Raw genomic sequence first — 23,262 nt, 5'->3', positions numbered from 1 at the left:
TTGTGAGCTAAGTTTTTTTTTTAATATATTGATCATGATCATGTGGTGTTTGATGAATTGTTTGAACTTAAATCAATTCTTACAAATTTATTTAAATTCCATCTCCCTAGAAATTTAGATTTGTGTCAATGGTATCAGAGCTAGACCTAGGGAGAAAGGGATAAGAATTGAGTGGTAAAAAGCTAAATTCAAAGGTTTTTGAAGGATTGCTTCTATTAACCAAAGGGCAAAAACCAAAGGTTAAGAGGAGGGTGGTAAACCACTTTCAGAAAACCATGAAACCACTTCATATTTGAAAAGCAGTTTTCCTAGATTCTTAACCTCATCTCGGTCTGTATGTATGGATGAAATCTATAATTGAGAGGAAATCCGGCTTAGCATTTGGATTGCTAAACCACTGCTAGAGGGAGAAATCTATAATGGATGGTGTTTGTGTCTCCATAAGTCAATTTGTGAAAAATATATACACTGGAAGGTTTTTAGAAAAAGAGGATTAGTTAATTAGATTTCTTTTTTTTCTTTCTTCCTTTCCTTCTATCCACGGCGAGACGGGACTGGCAAGAACCTCCAAGAAAAACAAGTTTTTCTCTTCAATTAAACCCCCATTAGGCTACACTGCGTGAATCACTCTAGGGAGGAGAAGAAGGTGACTTAAGGCATGGCTAAGCTTTTGATAATAAAGCTTTATAAAACAAGCTATATATATATATATATATACACACATATATATATATATATACACACATATATATATATATATACACACACATATATATATATATATACATATATATATATATATATATATATATATATATATATATATATATATATATATATAACCCACTCTACTTCTCTTCTTTTTTTAGCGCATCCATGCGGCTAAGTTCAAGGAGAGAAACTCCAATGTTTTTTATTAAAACAAGCTCTGAAATTAAACTTTTCCCATAAGCTTTAAAAACCTATAAAGCCTATCCTTAAAATAAATCATTTCGTGACTAATTCAAAGGCTAAACTCTTCGCCTTAATTTAGTTGCAATGGCTACTTTACCCATTCCACCCACGGTATAAGAACAAATCTTACGAGTTCTCATTACTTGGATTAGCCAACTAGATGACTATTTCTTTGGCGAGAAGTTCTCAGAAAAGGATAAAAGTAAATGTGCGTGTAATCATTTGATCGAAAGTGCAGCTTTATGGTGAAACGTGATTAAGAAAGGTAAACATCGACCTTCAACATGGAAAGAGTTTCAGAAACTCTTAAAAAACATTTTCTACCATCGCAATACAAAGCTAAAGCACGTCAACGACGATGGGACACTCTACGCTAGATTGATAAAGAGAATGTCCAAGTTTATATTGTCAAATTTTGGGATATTCTTTTCTAAGTTTAAGTAATTGAAAAAGTCAAGGAAAAAGAGAAACGCATAAAATTCATTGCAGGACTTAAGTCTACCATTAGGGTTGACGTTAACATGTTTCATCCACATGACCTTAGCATTATATGGACCTTGCCCTAAATTCAGAACGTAAAACAGCTATATCTAGAGATTTCAAGATGCTGGATAAATCTTTTACAAAATCTACTAAATTTTATTTCCCTTCTAGTACTTTTGATAAATCCAGGATGCAAAAGGGTAAAGATATAGGTAAAGGAGGTATTCGGAAGGACAACAACAACAAACCTTCAAATAGACAACCAAAGAATCGAATCTTCAGATGCTATAATTGTCATAAAGAAGGACACCTTGCGCAGGATTGCCCCTAACAAAAAGAAGAATTCCACATCGATGGCTTGACTCAACGTTATTGAAGAAGACGACGAAGATTCTTTCAACAACAAGCAAGAGGGTAACTCTGATCCCGACTATTCAGATTAAGGTAAGTTTCCAATTCATGCTTTATTAAAAATTCAAGGGAAAATAAAAAGAAAATCAATTTCTATCTTGCATGATGATGGTAGTTCGCATGATTTTATTTTTGAGAGCATTGAAAGCACTTAACCTAGATGCATCGTACTCTAGTTACAAAGTAAAAGCTGCATTTCAAGGTACTAAGTACAACTGTACCAAGGAGGTTAAAGATTTAGAATTACGAATGGGTTCACTAAAAGAAAAGAGAACATTCCTAGTGGCACCTTTACAAGGTGTAGATGTCATCTTAGGTATGCCATGGAGACATGAGCATAACCCCCATATTGACTATGACACCCATACCATATGGTTAATAAAAGATGACCAAGAAATTTGTTTTCAATGCCAAAACAAAGCTCAATTAGGCCCTTTTTTTACTCATACTCAAGCAAAAAGAGCCGTACGAAAAAAGGAGAAGACATTTTTTATTTTAACTTACTACCCAGGATGACTCCAAATCAAATATGTCTCATGACCCTTTCGTCTCTAAATTCTCTAATTGCTTCATAGACAATTTACGACCTGGCTACCAAGACCTCATCTAGAAGACCATAAAATTGAAATAATTCCTGGTAGCTCACACCATGTAAAGCTCCTTATAGAGTCAACATGCTTGAGCAAAAGGAGATTCAAAGGCAAGTTGAAGAACTATTAGATAAAGAATTGATTCGACCCAGTAGTTCTCCATTTGGTGCTCTAGTTCTTCTCGTTTAAAAAGAAGAATGGTACATATCGATTGTGTATCGATTATCATACACTAAACAAAATTACTGTTAAGAATCGATATCTAATACCTCGAGTGGATGACTTGCTCAACAAACTTATAAGAGCCCGAGTCTTTAGCAAGATTGACCTAAAGTCTGGTTATCATCAGATTCAAATGGACAAAGGAGATATTTATAAAATTACCTTTAGGATCCAAACTGGCCTTTATGAGTTTTTAGTTATGCCCTTCGGTTTGACTAATTCTCCAGCTACTTTCAACAGAATGATGAATATGATATTCTTGAAATATTAAAATTTTGTTGTAGTGTTTTTCGATGATATCTTAGTTTTCAGTAAGAATCTTCAAGAGCAACAAATTTAGAAAAAGTATTCTCACTTCTTCAAGAGAATCAACTCTATGTCAATCCTGAAAAGAGAAAATTCTTTGAAGAAGAAATTAAATATCTAGGACACATTGTCTCTACTAATGGTATTAGAGTAGATCCTAAAAAGATCGAAAGCATTACTAATTGGCCTAGACCATGTGATATTCACGAACTCTTATCTTTTCTTGGATTATGTAGCTACTACAGGAAGTTCGTTTTAGAAATTTAGCATATATTGCATATCCTTGACTGAACTTCTTAAGAAAGCTAGACATTTTGATTGGACTAGTTGATAGGATCATTCCTTCGCTAAACTTAAGAAAGCATTGACCCATGCACCAGTTTTCTTACATTACCAGATTTTCAAAACGACTGTTCTTTGTTGTAGTTACTGATGCTAGTGGACAAGGCTTTGGTGCTGTTCTTATGCAAGATAGACATCCAATTGCTTATGAAAGTCGTAAGCAATTGCTGTTCTTATGCAAGATAGACATCCAATTGCTTATGAAAGTCGTAAGCTTAAACCAGTAGAAAGAAATTATAGTACATATGACAAAGAATTAGCTACGATTATCCATGATTTAAGACTTTGGAAACATTATTTAATGGAATCAGAATTCTTAATTAAGACAAACCAACAAAGCATTCGTCATTTGTTGACTCCTCCAAGCCTCCAAGCCTCCCAGCCTCCCTTGAGTGTGCCCCATGCCCCTATTATATAGGAGGGCCCGCAAGTGACTCTTGACTTTCCATTTCTCATGTGTGACCCTTGGATGCCTGACCCTTGGATGCTTGACCCTAACCTTAACCCTTAAGGTTAGTCCTAACCCATGCTCCACTAGAGCTTGTTCCCATGCTCCCATGCTCACAAGCCTAATGTGGGTTAGCCTCCTAGTATATGCACACATAATGTGTATATAACATAGCACACATAATGTACATATAACATACTTCCCCTCTCTCAAAACATTGCACTCTTGCAATGAAAAGAAGGAGAACTGCGCTGATGAACAATCTCACCCGACTCCCAAGTCGAATCCTCTATTTCTCTATCTTTCCACCTAATTTTAACCTAAGGGATAAGTCAACTACAAAGTTTCCTTTCCCTGAATTCATGTACCTTATTAGGTTCATGTAGAACATAAGATAAATCTTCAACTTCAACGAGTTCTTGAGGAGTAACTGTGTTATCCTCACCTTCCAATTTCCCTTTCAATCTATTGATATGAAAGACTGGATGAACTCTAACATGTGGAGGTAGTTTTAAGTTCAAACGCAACCGTGCCAATCCGATGTATAACTCGAAAATGGACCACAATATCTAGGAGATAAATTCGAGCATTTTCCCATTGACAAAGTCTGAAAAATATTTAGGAACATTAAAATAAACCAACGCTCCTGGTTCAAAAGACCGAGATGAGCGTCCCCTATCAGCATAAAACCATGCCCTATCATGAGCACTCTTGATAGAATCCCGAGCTTCGGTCAGCATTTCCTACATATCATGCAAGAAATCCCTCGATGCATCAAGCTCGATGTCCTTAAGACCGACATCAATAGGTGCCCTGGGTTAATACCCATACATAAGTATGCACGGACTAAAACCAATAGCCGTATATTTAAAACTGTTATAGGCAAATTCCATCATTGGAAGATATTTTTTCCAATATGATGATTTTCTAGAGACATATGCACGAAGCATATACACTATAATCTGATTCATACGCTCTGTTTGCCCATCAGACTATAGATGATCAGAGCAATTCACATTCAAAGTAACTTCCTCATTGTAAACCATTCAGAATAAAGTAGGAAAACATGGCATTATAATAGTAGAAACCAGGGATTCATTGGCGCCCCGACATACCCACATTTGCATATGGAATAATCAACGTCCCGAGTTACCCATATCAACATAGAGAGTCATCAGCGTCTCGATGAGTCACATATGTCCATCCGTAAACCATCAAGTTGACTGTAAAAATCACCTAAAGTACGAAACTAGAGAAAGAAATGCCAACAAAGGAAGAATCCAAATTTCCTTATCCGAACACAACAAGATAAACTTGTTTGAACTCTAAAGAAAGAGATTTCAACAAGTGAAAATGTCGACGAGATTACCTTCATCAAAACATGCAGGCTATAGATAAAAGAAGTTTATCTAGAGAATTCCCACACTATAACTTCTAGTGAATTTAGAAAATGAGATTGTCTTTGAATGTTGAGGACAACATGCTAAGTGATGTAAGCAAAGCAACAATCTTGAGCCCAAATTATTCCATAAGATAATATGATTTAACCAAAGCCACCCTTCCTCTTCCAAAAATCACTTTCAATATTCTACCTCTTAAAGATCAAGCCGCATGGATGCAATCAACAGGACGAGAGCTTCAACTCCCTAATTTCATAATTGCTTAACCTATAAATGTGCAATTTCCATATTCAAGGGCTCCAAATTTTTCCCATGTCATTGCTTTTTTTGTTTCTCCCAAATCGGCCATCACCATTTCTTCTTTTCAGTTGTGCGCTTATTGCCAAGATTTAAAGCCTTTCTATTAAAGTTAAAGAAAAAAATATACTAAAAATTCTCGCTATTAGCGCTGCTAGGACGTCATCACCCCACTTTCTCTCTTCCTTTTTATGCCCAATCGGTTGTCGAGCTTTCATTGGTTTATCATGCTTTTATTGCCACCTTGTTTTCCATCGGTTAGTCAAAAGGTTATTATAAACGTTTTTTTGTAAAAGATTTACATTAAAGCTTTTGTTGAATGAGGTGGAGAAAGAGTAGTAAGTGGTAATATAAATAAATATTATTGATCCCAAAAAAAAAGCTTTTGTGTAAAAACTTTAAGCTTTAAAGCTTTTGCATTAAAGCTTTAAGCTATAGAGCTTAAAGCCTTAATAAGATTTATAAACTTATAAACTCAAAGCTTTTAAAAAGCTTCAAGCTTTTACTTTCCCTCTCCAAACACATTTGTTTTTTTTTTAAATTATGGCAGTTAACAACAAATTTTTAGAAAAAATTTTACCACCTTCTTGAGCTTTTGAGAGCTGTTTAGCAAAATTTTAGGAGCAACAATCCCAGCGCTATTCTACCACAAGACCAACAATTTCAGCTAACAAAGGAAAGATATGAACAAAAATATTTCAAGTGGAATTACGCGATAAATCTCAAGCACTTTGATGTATTTCTTGTTTATCCAACATCAAGGAGTTATTTTTCACATCTTCTCTAGATTGCAGTCAACTTCAAAGTTCTATTTTCTTATTGACATCAAACGGGATGACAAAGTTTATTTTTCACTTAACGAGTCAGATAAGCTTACTCATCTTATTAATTTATTTTCACACTTCCATAAAAATTTTCATTTATTCTTCTTTCAAAAATTCCTCTACAATGGCCAAGTACAAGTATTTTTTGACATACTTTGAAACAAGAAAATCAACAATTCTTTTGGAGTTCGTAATTATAGCCTTGTAGCTTCAGAAGAAGCTATTTGTTAGAATCGATTCATATGCACAGGTATCGACTAAGCTGAAGCTTTTTTCATAAAGTGTATTTTTGACCCTCCAAGATCACATTAGTAACTAAAAGCTCTAAAGGTGTATGCTTTAAAAAGATTTAAAAGCTTGAAAATCTCTCAACTCAAATCTTTTCAGAAGGTTTAAAACCTTATCCCAAGTTTATAAATAACTCTAAAAGCTTCTATTCCCAAACTTTAAAGCTCAACCTTAAAAGCTTAAATTTCAGAGCTTAAAAAGCTTTGTAATTTTCCTTAAAATTTTTAAAAGGCTTGCTTCTTCAAAATTAAATATTGAGGGTGTGACAATCAAGAGAAGATCTTCAAGGCTTTATCCAAGGCTTAACATCAAAACTCTATAAAATCAACGCCTCATAGTTTTGTCAAGATTTGTTTTTTGTAAATTAAATCTAGGCTTTCAACGACAATACATCATCAAGGTTCTCTACCATACGGACTTCTTCGATGCCTCTTCTAAAGGGCTATATCCAAAGTGCTAGATCTCTAATAAATCAAGAGCATGGAGAGCTACAAGCAAGGCAACAATTTTAAAAGTTTTTCTCAAAGGTTGCTTTGCACATTAAATCAAACCTTCAAGGAAAATTTTATTATCCAGATTTCGCACTTCTTTGACATCTTTTTCTCCATGAGTCAATCATCAGGATAATGGCTTCTCTCTTGAGTAAGAGGGTAATTCTACACATGATCCAAGTATGCCTAAACCTATTGAAAATAAAGTTTTGCCTCATATGCTTTAAAAATAAATAATTAAATTAAATAAATAACTAAATAAAAATAAATAAATAAGATAAATTAAGAACAAAGGAAGTAATATATGCTAAAATTAGCCCTATATTTTATGGACCTTTCAAAATTATACAAAAAGAATCTATCATCATTAACCATGAGACTATCATTACATGCATTGGCAACACTTATGTCAAATATCTTTAATCATCTTACTGAAGATGCCAAATGGTTACCAAAAAAGTTTTTTTCGTTCTTACCAAAATCTCATCCACTCATAGCATCCATGCAATTGAGTCCAATTGTAACCCGAGCAAGAGGAAATGTAACCTCTATGGGGACGCCCATTATTTTATTTTTGGATATTTTATTTTGGATACACCTTTTATTTATATCATCTACTAGGACTGATGTGTTTAATTAAGTTGTGTGCGGTACCACGATTAATGTGTTTAATCAACTGTGTGCATTGGTATGATATAGTTAGGATTAATGTGTTTAATCAGTTGTGTGGACACTGACTAATATTATTTTGGATGAAGACTGATTGAGTGGCGGATTATGTGTTAATCGTCGGAGAACATGTGTTGAACCACCATGAGATATTTTGAAAGACATGTGAACACCTTTTATGGTTTCATATTTAGGTATCAATAATTTTGTAAGGTTAAGGCCTCATACCTTTGTACATACCAAATAGTTCTTTATACTTTTGGTAGGCCTAAGACTTTATATTAATGCTTTTGATAGGCCTAAGACTTGATATTAATGCTTGCTATATTTTTGTAGAGCTTGCATGCTCATAAACTCAAAAAGTACTTGTGCTTTGATTTTGGAATTATCTTTTTGGAAAGCAAACGCTTTTTCTAATACATATAAATATTGGTGAGTGGTATAAGGGTAACACTCATCCAGGGGAGATTCAACCCAATCTTGTATCGATGGTGACCTCTACTCTATTTTCCATCTCTCTCGTGTTTATTTTAATTTTGTTATTAAGGTTTATGCTTTTTAATTTGTCCAAATATATGTTATGCTCTAATTTTTGTTTTAAGAAATCAGAATTCTTGCTCTAAAGGTCTTAAAGAGCAAGAAACTTTGTATCCTTGCGGTTACCCAAACGGTTGTCATAGCTCAAAAAGAAGTCATCTTACTCAAATACTTCATCATAAAGAACTCATAGATGATCATTGTGTACCTTCCATATACCTTTAGGTTGACATATGACAAGAAGTGAATCACCTTTGATGTTGGGCCTTGTGATTCCAAGGTCTTTGCACTTCCTTAATGCATGAATTGAAGCATAGTACTTAGCCTCATTGTTTGTATGAGAATCTTCCAAAATAGAGGAGGAAGAAGAGACCTCATGCCTATTACTATCAAGTAGCACGATACCTCCACTACCTTTGGCAAGAGCTTGTTAATAAGACCCATCAAAATAAAGAACACATGCATGCCCAAGAGCAGTCAAATCATAAGAAATCTCACGAAGTATCCGTGGGGAAGGAACCACCTTCTTCTCACTCTTATATTCCTTCCTTTCTAAGATGTCGACAAGGGTAGCACGTGTAGAGTCTTCTACCACGAATGAGAAATCATACTCTTGAAGTTCCATTAACCACTTAACAAATTTGCTTGACAGAATCATCTTTCTCACTAAATAAGACATAGCGACTGAAGTAGTAAAAATTGTAAAGTGCTTAGGAAGAAGATATGACCAAGCTTTCTGAAGAGTATACTTTATCTCACATGCCCAATGTAGTAGATTGGCTACATAAAACATTATTCACCTTTTTGCAATCGAATAGCCCCTAAAGCCTCTTTGTCAACACTCAAAGACATATAAAACTCCTCATCCCAATTAGGAGGCACAAAGATAGGAGCCTCCACAATAGCTTTCTTTGTTACCTCAAATATGGCTTGATGTGCGGCGGTGCAAGCATAAAAGCACATGGTTGAAGAGTAAGACGATGAAGACAGTAGAGAAGTTGTGCAAGTTCCTCCAAGAAACATGTATAATACTTAAATTTCTTAACAAAAGTCAACAATGTGTAAGCCGATTTGGGAATAGGTAGAGAAAGAATAGTCTCTACCTTCTTGGGATCTATAGTAATACCATTAAATGAAACCACATGACCAAGCAAATGAACCTTGGCTTTGGCAATGTGATAGTTTGAAGGGTTGTGAGACTCTCAAAAGCTTGATGAATCTTCTCAAGGTGCCGATCCTAGAAGAGTAGATGCAAAAATCATCCAAATAGACACGAAAAAACGTACCAAGATATGGCTCAAACACCACATTCCTAAAATGTTAAAAGATTATTGGCACATTCGTCAATCAAGAGGGCATCATGTGATAAGCAAAGCATCCCCATGGTGTGAAGAAGGTATCGGTCCTCCTTAGTAATACGAATTTGGAAGTAGTCCGAATATCCATCACACATTGTATACATCTCATGACTTGCCATACGATTAAGAATCTCATCTTGCAAATATTAAAAGATAAAAAATCAACACATATGTGACAGTTACCTCCTTTCTTTAGAGACACCACCATGCGTGAAACCCATTCCGAATTCTTCATGGGAAAGATAAAGCCCACTCTCAAATCAATCTCTATCTTGAAGGCATCATGTTGCAGGGTCCCCAATCTTTGAATTCGTTGTACCATTGGGGCTTCAAATTTATCTTGTGCTCAATCATAGTCACTCGTCAAAGCTAACACAGAAACCGAAAAAAAGATCGATTGATGGGAGTTTGACGAGATGCAAAAAACGACACCAAACCCAATGTTGAAGCAATAATTCCAAACGAAAAAAAGAAAAGTCGATGGCGCACACACATTACATCAAAAAATCAAGAAAAAAATTCCCATTACAATGCTATCTAGATTGACTATATCAAATAAATAATATTATGCACGGAACACCTTTCAAGACTAAGTGCCACGGGGTCTTAAAGACCCTTGTCAGGTGACATCAATGGATGGCATTGATCAAAATCTCGACGCCTTTTTTGAACCGTCGAATAAAGTAAACTAGGTCCAGTAAACTAGGGCCAGTAAACTAAGGGTGAAAAACATAGAATATAATGGCTTGAAACCACATGGTTTTTTTGCTTGAAGGTACTGTAGTGGTAAGATGCTTCCAATGGTGACCCAAGGTCTCGAGTTCAAATTCTCTTTTGTACATAACATCTTGCTCCAAAATTTTCTAAGTCCCAAATCCAAATTCACCCTTATTCCATGATGTGAACTAGAAAGTAAATTATGATTTGCTAAGTAAACTAAGAAGTAAACTATGCTTGTTTAGTAAATTAGAAAGTAAACTATGATCTCTTAGTAACTTAGTTTATTGGCCCTAGTTTACTTTATTCGTCGGTCCAAAAAAAAACGTCGCGGTTTTTGATCAATGCCATTCATTAATGTCACCTGACACGACCCTTGGCACTTAGTCCTGGGGATCATAGATATAGATCTTACAAGTCACCTCTTCTACGAGAGAACTTTACGAAGAATTGAGAAGAAAACATCCATAATACGAAGAATTGAGAAGAAAACATCCATAATACGAAGAATTGAGAAAGTCACTAATCTGGAGGATTTGAAAAAGTTGCGTGATGCAGACAGTTCATTCTCTTTTCGAGTCGACGCGGTCTCTGCTTCTTTCGGTAAGGCATACATAAATGGTAAGGTTGGAATACGGTTATCGAAACCCTCCTCTTCTTCTTCTCCTGCTCAGGCTTGAAATAGTCGAAGATGGCGGGACGATGGCAACTTCATCACCGGCGGGACGATCGAAATAGCACGGACCTCTTATGGGAGAAGTACTTTAGGGATCCCTCGCAGTGGTGGGACAATCGTAACACCAAGGTAAGCACCACCGTGCAGGTTTCTTCTTTCTGCTCATTTCCTGCTTGTGAGAGAGACCTTTTGTTTTGGCAGACCAGCCCAAGATCCCCAGACTTTAAGCACAAAATCACTAAGGTATCGTTGTGGATTGATCGCTGGTACAATCCCTCTTGGGTTCGTGAAGAGCTGAGGAGAAGAGGACTGTTGATGTCAACAGAAGTTAAGGATGGAGAGCTCTGTGCGGGTAAGGAAAAGAATGACAATGCCAACCACCAAGCGGGTACTGATTTTGTGGCCTTACTGAAGGCTTGTGCCAAGAAGAAGGATCTGTACAAAGGCACTATAGTACATGGTGATATTCTAAAAAGGGGCTTGCTCGAAAAGAGCCCTTATGTAGCAAACACTTTAGTCAGTATGTATGCCAAATGTGGTGCGCTCGAAAAAGCACAGCAAGTGCTTGATGAGCTTCTTGTTCGGGATGTAGTCTCTTGGAATGCACTAATTGCAGGATATGCCCAACAAGGGCAGGCTGAGGAAGCACTGAACTGTTTTGAACGGATGCGGCGTGAGGGCCTCTCTCCAGACGCGGTCACCTTCACTTGCATCTTGAAGGCCTGTGGCAGCATAGGAGAAGCCAACAAGGGCAAACAAATTCATGATGAGATAGTTAGTCAGGGGTTGCTGGGAAAAGATATTGTGCTTGGCACTGCTTTGGTGGACATGTACGCCAAATGCAGTGCACTTGCAAAAGCACAGCAAGTGTTTGACGAGCTTCCTGTTAGGAACGTAGTCTCTTGGAATGCACTAATTGCAGGATATGCCCAACAGGGGCAGGCCGAGGAAGCACTGAAATGTTTTGAACGGATGCAATGCGAGGGCCTCTCTCCAGACACGGTCACCTTCATTTGCATCTTGAAGGCCTGCGGCAGCATAGGAGCAGCCGATAAGGGCAAACAAATTCATGATGAGATTGTCAGTCAGGGGTTGCAGGGAAAAGATATTGTGCTTGGCAATGCTTTGGTGGATATGTACGCCAAATGTGGTGCACTCGCAAAAGCACAACAAGTGCTTGATGAGCTCCCTGTTCGGAACGTAGTCTCTTGGTCTGCACTAATTGCAGGATATGCCCAACAGGGGCAGGGCAAGGAAGCACTGAACTGTTTTGAACGGATGCAACACGAGGGCCTCTCTCCAAACAGGGTCACCTTCATTTGCATCTTGAAGGCTTGTGGCAGCATAGGAGCAGCCGACAAGGGCAAACAAATTCATGATGAGATTGTCAGTCAGGGGTTGCTGGGAAATGATATTGTGCTTGGCACTGCTTTGGTGGACATGTACGCCAAATGCGGTGCACTCACAAAAGCACAGCAAGTGTTCGACGAGCTTCTTGTTCGGAACATAGTCTCTTGGAATGCACTAATCGCAGGATATGCCCAACAGGGGCAGGCTGAGGAAGCACTGAACTGTTTTGAACGGATGCAACGTGAGGGCCTCTCTCCTGACACGGTCACCTACATTTGCATCTTGAAGGCCTGTGGCAGCATAGGAGCAGCCGACAAGGGAAAACAAATTCATGATGAGATTGTCAGTCAGGGGTTGCAGGGAAAAGATATTGTGCTTGGCAATGCTTTGGTGGATATGTACACCAAATGTGGTGCGCTCACAAAAGCACAACAAGTGCTTGACGAGCTTCCTGTTCGGAATGTAGTCTCTTGGTCTGCACTAATTGCAGGATATGCCCAACAGGGGCAGGGCGAGGAAGCACTGAACTGTTTTGAACGGATGCAACACGAGGGCCTCTCTCCAAACAGGGTCACCTTCATTTGCATCTTGAAGGCCTGTGGCAGCATAGGAGCAGCTGACAAGGGCAAACAAATTCATGATGAGATTGTCAGTCAGGGGTTTCTGGGAAAAGATATTGTGCTTGGCACTGCTTTGGTGGACATGTACGCCAAATGCGGGGCGCTTGCAAAAGCACAGCAAGTGCTTGACGAACTTCCTGTTCGGGACGTAGTCCTTTGGAATGCACTAATCGCAGGATATGCCCAACAGGGGCAGGGTGAGGAAGCACTGAACTGTTTTGAACGGATGCAAGGTGAGGGCCTGTCTCCAGACACAGTCACCCTTACTTGCATCTTGAAGGCCTGTGGCAGCATAGGAGCAGCTGACAAGGGCAAACAGATTCATGATGAGATTGTCAGTCAGGGGTTACTGGGAAAAGATATTGTGCTTGGCACTGCTTTGGTGGACATGTACGCCAAATGTGGTGCGCTTGCAAAAGCACAACAAGTGCTTGGCGAACTTCCTGTTCGGGATGTATTCTCTTGGAGTGCACTAATCACAGGTTATGCCCAACTGGGGCAGGCCGAGGAAGTACTGAACTGTTTTGAATGGATGCAACAGGAGGGCCTCTCTCCAGATGTGGTCACCTTCACTTGCATGCTTAATGCATGCAGTCACTCAGGTCTAGTGGATGAGGGTCAAATGTATTTTGCAAATATGAGCAAAAAATATGGCATCACACCAGTCTCAGAGCACCACACTTGCATGGTTGATCTTTTTGCCCGTGCAGGGCACTTTGACAAGGCTATAGCAGTGATTAAGAAGATTCCATCTTCTGATTATCCTCCGGTTTGGTCCGCTCTGTTGGGTGCTTGTCAAAAATGGGGAAATGTGAAGCTTGGTAGATTGGCCTTTGAACATGCAGTACAAGCAGATAAAAATGATGCTGCAGCTTATGTCTGTATGGCTAATATTTATGCAGCTGCTGGCATGCAAGAGGACTTGAAGCCACGAGAGTGAAAAGGAAGAAGCCAGGATGTAGTTGGTGGGTTGATGTTAGTGGAAATGTTCATTCATTTTTTGTGGATACAAAGCATGCACAAAACAAACGTAGATATCTATGCAAAGCTACGAGATTTTGCCCATAAAGTGTCACAAGAAGGATATTCTCCAAGTTTGCGTTGGGTATCACAAAACATTTCCGATGATGCGAAGAAGGATGTGGTTTGCAGGCATAGCGAGAAGTTTGCCGTTTCTGTGCCCTCAATACACCTCAAGGGGCAACTATACATGTTGTGAAGAACATGCGGACCTGTGGTGACTGCCATGTTGCTACATCACTTATATCAAAAATAGAGAAGAGATGTGAACCACTTTCACGTTTTTGAAGATGGAAAGTGTGCTTGTGGAGACTATTGGTGCAGCAACTTCAACTGACTATTTTGAAACTTGGAATGTGATTGTTGTGCAGTGAGCTTTTTGGTTCTCTCTTTATTGTGCCGTATTGTTTCTTAAAGTTGCATTTCAGCGCCCCGAGAGTTCAGCTTGAACCGATTTGGTATTGTTTAGTGCAAAGAATGGAATGTTCATGTTGGCATTTTGAATATAATTTCAACAGTGGACGATTCTCTTTCGTCCGTATGTGTTGCCAACGGGGTAGTCCTGAATTGTGCTTGTAACTGCTGTGGTGGACATGTACGCCAAGTGCATTGCGCTCACAAAAGCACAGCAAGTGCTTGACGAGCTTCTGTTCGGATGATGTAGTCTCTTGGAATGCACTAATCGCAGGATATACCCAACAGGAGCAGGGCGAGGAAGCACTGAACTGTTTTGAATGAATGCAATGCGAGGCCTCTCTCCAGACATTGTCACCTTCACTTGCATCTTGAAGGCCTGTGGCAGCATAGGAGCAGCCGACAAGGGCAAACAAATTCATGATGAGATTGTCAGTCAGCGTTTGCAGGGTAAAGATATTGTGCTTGGCAATGCTTTGGTGGATATGTATGCCACATGTGGTGCGCTCGCTAAAGCGCAACAAGTGCTTGATGAGCTTCCTGTTCAGAACGCAGTCTCTTGGTATTACGTACCTAAAGCTAATCCTCAGGATTAGGGACTAATCTGGCAGGGTTGGGGAGCCTTGGGATCAGGGAAAGCAGGCGGATACAAGTGGCTAGGGTTACTATTAATAAATCCAAGGTTAGGGCTGTGTACAGAACTGGGCGCATGTGTGGGCAGAGCTGACAGCGTGCAGCATGTGTGCAATCAGCAGCTGAGCATGAGCGCGTGGGGCTAGGCATGTGCACTGTGCAGGTGTGGTGGGCAGCATCTGTGGCGGGCTGTACAGACCTGAACAGGCCGTACAGTGCCATCTGTACAGGCCTCACAGCAGAAGCGGCCATGGTTGGGCAGTGGGCAGAAAGAGAGAGGGAGGGAGATGGTGATGTGCATGGCTGGACAGAAAAGCGAGTGCTTAGCTATCTTGGGGGGATGTGTTTTTTAAAATTTTAAAAAGCTAGGGCTATTTTTAAATTAAAAAAAAGCATGGAAGGCTTTTAAATTAAACACGAGCTATAGACAGGGACCAGTTTATTTTAAACACATCTAAAAAAAGAAAAGCTTAGTTTTTTAAAAAGTAAAAAAAAGCACACGGATGCTTTTGAGCTCCTAAAAGCGGATACCTTGCAGCAACATATCTTTTCTCTCTCCCTACCATGGCTCAAGCATTTTGGTTCACTGGTAACTTCTCAGAGCATGGGGGGCATGAATCTCAGCCATGGAGAATTAAGTGGAAGTGCAGTAGGAGGTGGTTGGGGGATTAGAAAAGCCGTACTTCAGGGATCAGATGGGAAAACTTTTTAGACAGACTTGCAACTAATGTGGGATCAGGTACTTGGATGAAGTTTGAATGGATGTTCAAGTTGAAACGAACACGTGAGTTTTGACACGTATGTTCAAAGGTTTAGGGAGTTGTAGTTAGGGTGGAGCACATGGATGCTGTTGATGAAATGTCTTCGGATTATAAGCTCTAGGTCGGAAGGAATCATAGCAACACATTGGAGGATGCATCCAGTTTGCTAGTAATTATTGAGAGAGAGTGGAGGCCTCGGATTTAGAAGAAGACCACAGAAACCTCTGAGCAGGTTTCCTAGTGTAAACTAAAGTTTAATTGGGAAGGCTCCACCAGACTAAACCCAGATTTCGGGTTAACACAATCCAAGAAAGGATCAGAATATTTCATTTGCAGTTAGAGGAACATTTGAAGGCAACAATATTATACATGCATTGGAATGCAATTTTAACATAGCAGTTTCAGGTTCCAAGGACTTTGATACATATGTATGGGTCAGTGTTAGGGAAGACTGCGTACATCCTTTTTGACCTCGGTAGTAAACTTCATTAATGCCAGCCTTGGGCAGAAGTTGAGACAGAAGATGCGACCAAGTGATCATGTATATTGTGTGAACCTTGGTGGCAGGACATAGATAGATTTGGGAGAGGCGTGTGTTTCACAACCTTGTCGTCCATGTAGATTGAAAGGGCCGTAACTTGTCCTTTGTAATGGAAGATGCTCAAGTTTGTCTGAAGGGTGGTTTTGCAGTTCTAGCTTTTATCTTTGGAAATTCAGTAGGATTTCGTAGCGTGTTCTTGATCCCCTTTCATCTAATGTCAGTTGTGGTTTATGTGACTGACTTAGGTGCTTGGGAGACACAGGTTTAAGAAAGCATCAGGGCAGAGTTTGCATATGTTTTCTTTGTTGAGTTGCTTAGAATATCTCAAGATTGGGAAAGATTGCAAGGGTATATCTCCTTGGGGAGCTCCATTAGGACGAGAGTTGTTTGGATGGGATGAATGTGCGAATCATCTGACTATTTCTTCCAAAGGTATACCTGCAGGTTAGAGCATGATGAGATGGAGGTTTAGTTGCACCAAGATTGAGTTGGGAAATGATTGATCACCTTGACCTAGCTTGAAAGTCTAAAGGAGATTATATATGGGTGTATCCTAGAGGTATGGGACGCTAGGATCCACAGCATGTAGAGTCTTCTTTACAGCTGCGAGCAGAGTTTATGGCAGGATTTAATTTTTGAAAGAAATGGTAACTAAAAAAGGACTGCAAATTCTTTGGCTAGGATTGGGGAGGGTGAAATATTTACCAAGATTGTGCTAACTTGTATAAATCCCCAAAAAGGCTATGTTGGACCGATGGGAATTTCAATCGGTATGGCAGTAGGTCCATGCATGGAGCTCCAAATATTTTGACTAGGACTCGGGAATCATTTCACCATTATGGTGGAAGGCAGTCAATACATTACTCGTAACATCATGTTCTGGGTTGATGATAGAGTATGTATTTTAGATTGTGTTGGGATTATGAAAGGGATCCCTTATGTTTATTGTTAGCACTCCTACGGTAGGTCATCTATAGGTACAATGGACTTGTGATTGTTTTAGGTCATCCTCAATCTGATGGGTAGACAGAGAGGGTGAATCAAATTTTGGAGGCATATGCTAATCCAGGTGGCAATCTAATTGGGAGAGGTACATCCCTATGATCGAGAGTTTTTTGCCTATGATGTTACTAAGCATATAGTTGTGGTGACACCTAACTTATGTGTGGTAGGGATTTAACCCCCGACTTCTCGGAGATTTGAGAACTTGAAGGTATGTATCAAGGTGTAGGTAGAATTCCTTGTTCTATACAGGAGACAATAGCTCACAGTTAGAGGTTTATCAGTGGTGTTTTGTAGCAAACATAGTCTTGGTTTATTAGTGGTGTTCTGTAGGTGACACAAGCTTGATAAGAGCTTACTTTGGCTTGTACTACCCGGGATGAGGATGCTTGATTATACGTATGTATGGAAATACCAGATAGTTTTATGAGAGAAAAGTATGTTGATCTCCTAGGTACGAGGTTTACATAATAGCTAGTACACTGTTTCTCTGGCAATTTCAGGTTTCCAACGATAGAGAGTTGGAGGATTGCGGCATGGTTTATGTTCCTCAAGAACTTGAGTAGGTTTTGGATTTGTTGTTTCCTAGGAGATAGTATGTGGAACAACAGCTTTGGTTACTTGATTATGTGGATTGGCAAGGGAGATATGGACTTGATTTTGGAGACACTTGTTTGTGGTGGCTAGATTCCCTTTCCTTCTTTCCAAGAGTGGAAACGTATGAAGAAGGGAGGATGTCACGTAGCTTGTAATGACATGCGTGAATTGCCCGTAGCGGTAGCAGAGCTCGATCGGACATGGAATCCACACGCTGGAGCGTGTGTGGCGAGTGTGTCCAGGTTCAGGGCTGAGGCGCCTGGGTCGGAGGATCGTGGGCGGCCGGGCTAGAGTGGACAGGCAGGCCACTATATAAGCCCGGCAGTGTGGACACTTATCCACATTCCTCTATGGTTGGGTGGTGACCACGAGCTTTGAGCCCTCCTTGGCTTTGGCGGAGTACGCACCGATGTAACATTGTTATCAAAGCCATCGTAGTCCTCTCTCTCTCTCTCTCTCTCTCTCTCTCTCTCTCTCTCTCTTCTTTGCGTGCGAATAAGCTCTGAAAAAAGATAATCCTTATTTTCTTTTCGATCGTTTTGCATAGTGTCTGCGTGGGAAAGAATTTGTCAAAGAGAAAATTGCATTTTCTTTGACTTATCTCTGTGTGAGAAGGAAGAACTGTGTGTTATAGAAAGAAGTTTTTTTGAGTGTAATTTGAGGAGGAGGAGAAGCTTTGTGGTGTGTGTGTGAGTACACTCCACCGAGTTGAGATTTGTGTGTTGTACACCTTACACAATCTGCATAAACTTGGAGCCCCATTCTGTTAACCATGCCCGGTTGTATACAGGTCGTGGTCGAGTGCATGACTGTGCTGTAGTCAGATGCTCCACATGTACAGGAAGCCGAGGCTCCACACGTGTCTCAGCCAATGTCTCCCTAGAGTGGAGGTCTGCTAACATCACTGTGAGATGAAGGGCAAGCCAAGATGGCATGCATGTCGGCTCTGTCACCAGCCGCATTAGCCAGTAGCCCCAGCTCCAGTGCCAATGGATGGCCACGAGCTGTCTCCCACCTGCAAGGGAGCGCACTTAGCCGTGGGCTGTGTGTGTAAGCGCAGAGCAGAAGCTTCTCCCCACGTCACGCCGCCTCACAAGCGCCACAGGATTAAGATGAGGCCTTAGAGCCTTACTATTTTTTATGATTATATATATATATATATATATATAAAAGCTTTGTTGGAGGTTCCCACAGAAAGTAACCTCACACACACTGTAAGTGTATGTGTGTGTGGGTGTGTGTGAGACACACACACGATAACATAAGTCCTAAGCAAGTAGCATCTGTGTGCTAAGGCAAAGCGCAAGTGTGTGTTCATACAACAAGTGATCATCAATTTGTGAGTGTGCGTACTTGTATTTGTCATCAATTTCTCATGTGGACGTAGTCACATGTGGCATCATGGATTCGAAAGTAGCGGAGATAGTGACTTTCGAGCGAGGTCAGTGCCATTGTGGCCATTGTCGTGGTCATGATTTTGTGAGTGTATGCACTCGCATTTGTGACCGATTGCTCATGTGTGGGTAGTCACACACGGCATCTACATTGATTCAAGAGTAATGGAGCTAGGGAGTAAGGTAGGTTGTTCTACTATCGGAATCATGCACCTTGAGAAGACTTCCTACCATTGTCACCACATGAGTTGTGTATGTTGAGCTTGGGACTCCAATGGCTTGAAGATCTTAAATATAGCTTCAAGACAATAGCCCTCTCCTTACACACACCCTTACACTCTCACTAGCATCAATGGAAAGGCATATGGGAGAGAAGAATAGACACACACTCACACACCCACACACACACAAGCACTACCAAGAGGCAAGAGAGTATAGAGCTAGAGAACAAGAGCACAAGAGGCAATAACTTAGTTCTCTCTATCCAACCCAAGAGAATTGTCCTTTCTCATTAGACAAGTTCAATTATATATAAGTCACTTATAAGACTTGGGCATCCAGACCACTGATTTTTGGGCGCTCAAGTATACCTTAGGGTCTAATATTTGTCTAATGTAGAACAACAACATGTGCGTGTCCATTCCTGTCTTTAACTGGATTTGGAGGAGCCACTATTTGGTTCTCATTTTGGGGTTATACATTTTTTTACAAGATTACTATAGGCTTGGGTTAACTGTTGGGTGTCCAACATTACATCCACACACTTGGGCCACATCAACACTAAGTGAAGGGAGTGAAAGAAACCATCATTAAGCAACAAAGAAACGAAGTCAAACAAGACTAAGCAATCAAGGTCATGCAGGTTATGGAGCAGTTATGGACTTGAGGCAGCATACCCCGTGTGTGCATGCTTGCCTAAGTAAGATAGAATTACCTTTATTGTGTTGTAATCATGCATAAATTTCACTTCAAGTTGTAACAAAGACCAACTAGAGACTAAATCCCTCCAGTAGTGTAAATATATAACACATGCCAAGCAGGTCAACAACCTTTCATAAGTTTTGTGAATCATTAGAACCTCTTCTTGAACTTTTGAAGGCTCAAAATATAACATTTTAAAAGAAAGTCAACCATCTGCATTTTATTTATAGCCTTCACTTCATGGTCGATATTCTTGGAAAACTTGCCATTTTAAGTAAGACTTTTCAAAGCTCATGTGTTGACATAACAAGAGTGGTTGGGCTCATTAGAAGCTAAGATACGTTTGATGAGGCAGAGGTTTACATAAATGCTACCCAACTATGATAGTGTGGGCTATCACATCATCCCTGATTATGGTCCTCGTTGTGAGGACAACTTGCTACACCTCGAGCATCTTTGCTTGGAAATGTATATAGGTTAATCCTAATTGAAAGGGAAGTTGATGATATTGATATTGAAAAAGCCGTCACATATATAGTAAATGAGAATTTATTGGACAGATTTCCATATAAAAATTGGTGGATTGTTTTAAAGTCTTAGCTCCTTGTTCATTTCCAAGTGGGATAAAGTTGAAAAATCATGGTTTTACTGAAATTGATAATTTAGCATGGTTCTATGTGGTGAAGAGAAGAAAAGGGATAGTGGGAAGGCCATTAGGCCTTGGAAAGCAAACACACCCACCAGTGCCAACAAAAATGAAACAAAGATGGTCATGCTAGTACGTATCTTGTCGTTGGGGATCTGATAACTCACCTACTTCCTCGTGAGAGAGAGGGGCAACCGGTGTGGTAGCTTGCAGCTATAGAAACATCAGCAACAAGTAGAGCTTAGACCTTCCTTACTCCAATTCGTTCAAGACATAGTCCAAGGGAATTATGTAGCTCTGGAGAGTACTCACACTAACACCTCTCAGTAGCACGCATCGCAGAAACTCACACACAAAAGTACTACCAAGAGTAGGCAAATACACTCTAGAGAGTAGAAGTGCAAGGAAAGCATTAGGTTACACCAAACTAGACCAAAGAGAATGATCCTTTCTCGTTAGTCAAAGTCACTTATATATACATGCCACTTATTAGCCTCGAGTGTTCACACTTATTAATAAGTTGGGCATCCAATACTTAAAAGTGAACTATTGAGAGTTAACTAAGGATACTTTATGAATTTCATGGACATTTACATGGCCGTGCCATCCCTTGGGTACATCATGAAGTGCATTTATGCAAGCTAATACAAATATGTCCCCGCCCATAAGGGTGGACAATCTCGATCCTTGGTGGACAAAGTATGTTCCTTTGGCTCTATGACTACACCCTTAAGACCATTGGTCTCGAGTATCACAATTATTAATAAGTTGGGCATCCAATACATAAAAGTGAACTATTGAGAGTTAACTAATGATACTTTATGAATTTCATGGGATGCTGACATTTACATGGTAGTGACATCCCTTGGGTACTTCATGAAGTGCATTTATGCATGCTAAGACAAATATGCCCCGTCTGTAAATGGTGGACAATCTCGATAATTGGTGGCCAAAGCATGTTACTTTGGTTCTATGACTACACCCTTAAGACCATTGGTGTCCCACTCATAAGATCTAAGAATAATATATCCCCACCAATAAGGGCAAACAATATCGATCCTAGGCAACCAAAGCATGGCAAAAGCATGTTCCTTTGGTTCTGTGACCTTGTCCTTAAGACCATTGGGGTCTCGATCCCTTTTGGCTCTCATAAAATGATATTTATGTGTAACATAGTCTTTATTAGCTGTCTATAATGTATGTCGATGATAGATTGTCGATGATGAGGAAGAGGTAAACTAGGTAATAAGTCCCTAGTTAACCTCAAGTTAACATTCCCCCTTCTCGGTTCCAGGTGTGTCTCTCGACCTTGCCATGGTTGGTGGTGTCGATTGAGCTGTGGTGAGGATATTGGTGTGTTAAGTTGCCAAGGTAATGATGAGTGTTAGAGGCCAAGATAAACTATTGCTGATGGTAAGGCTGTCTATGTTGTGTAAACGCAAGTGCCTAGGTGAGAAATCGAAAGAATGAGTCGAATGCATATGCTTGAAAAGTAGCTTATAAAAAGGGTCATACTGATATAAGTTTTGCTGACCCAAGATCATGTCATATTTGGAAAGTTGCATAACTGCAAAGTCCATCTCATCTCACGATATGTGGTGAATGCAATAAGAAAGTTGAGGAGTCATGGCGTTGCACTTGAATCTTGATCCATCTGCCCACTCTATCTTGTAAGTGTGGGGACTATGAGTGGTGTGTATCTTCAAACATTGAACCATTTTTATGGCCACAAAGTTGTGAGAATTTCTATTTTTGTGGCAAAAACACTAATTGGGGTAGCTAGAAATTGATCCAATAAGTGTCAACACATGTGTCATAGTGAGGAGATATTATAAAGGTAGATTGTGCTTGTGTCATAGCGTAATTACACATGCCTATGCATGCTAAAATACCATATTAGGGAATTTGAGAAAATCCCAATTCCTATTTTGCAAGATCAAAAAAGGGGGGCATGCGTGGTAAACCCTTTTAAGATTTTGTCAAAACCCCCTCATGTGACATCATTGGAAAGCTCTTGAATAATAGGTATTAAATCCATATTCTTCGACAAATTTGGAATTGGTATGCAAAAAGTAGATTGAAAATAAAATTCCCAAAGTAATGAGATTTTACCAAACTCCCTAATATGGTCTTCTAAGATAGGACCATAGCACACTTGCCTTTGGAACTTTTCTCACTTTTTGAACACTGAACATGGGACTTGTCCTCTGAGATGGAAGGTTTCACATTGGAGTTTTGCCGATTGTTGGGGCATTTAGGGCAGTTGAACTAACTATGGTTCCTGAACAGATGGTGCATAATCCCAATTTTTATTGATCTTGAGGAGAATTTTGAGAGTTTGGCTCAGTGT

The 23,262-nt window shown here is 39.7% G+C and overlaps 2 pseudogenes across 1 annotated transcript; both read left to right on the top strand.

Annotated features, from left to right (window-relative positions):
• The first annotated feature begins 10,916 nt into the window (after positions 1–10,916).
• Positions 10,917–14,389, top strand: LOC147621866 (pentatricopeptide repeat-containing protein At2g27610-like; annotated as a pseudogene). Its single transcript, XR_015269611.1, has 2 exons — positions 10,917–11,142; positions 11,215–14,389. The product of XR_015269611.1 is annotated as a pentatricopeptide repeat-containing protein At2g27610-like (transcript).
• Positions 14,390–14,569: 180 nt separating this feature from the next.
• LOC147621865 (pentatricopeptide repeat-containing protein At2g13600-like) lies at positions 14,570–15,160 on the top strand (annotated as a pseudogene).
• The last annotated feature ends 8,102 nt before the right edge of the window (positions 15,161–23,262 follow it).

The sequence above is a fragment of the Cibotium barometz genome, chromosome 29 (genome assembly GCF_041138505.1).
Source record: "Cibotium barometz isolate CiBa-2024 chromosome 29, ASM4113850v1, whole genome shotgun sequence".
NCBI classification, from domain to species: domain Eukaryota; kingdom Viridiplantae; phylum Streptophyta; class Polypodiopsida; order Cyatheales; family Cibotiaceae; genus Cibotium; species Cibotium barometz.
The sequence above is the reverse complement of the archived record's forward strand: the minus strand, read 5'-3'. Positions and strand labels throughout refer to the sequence as shown.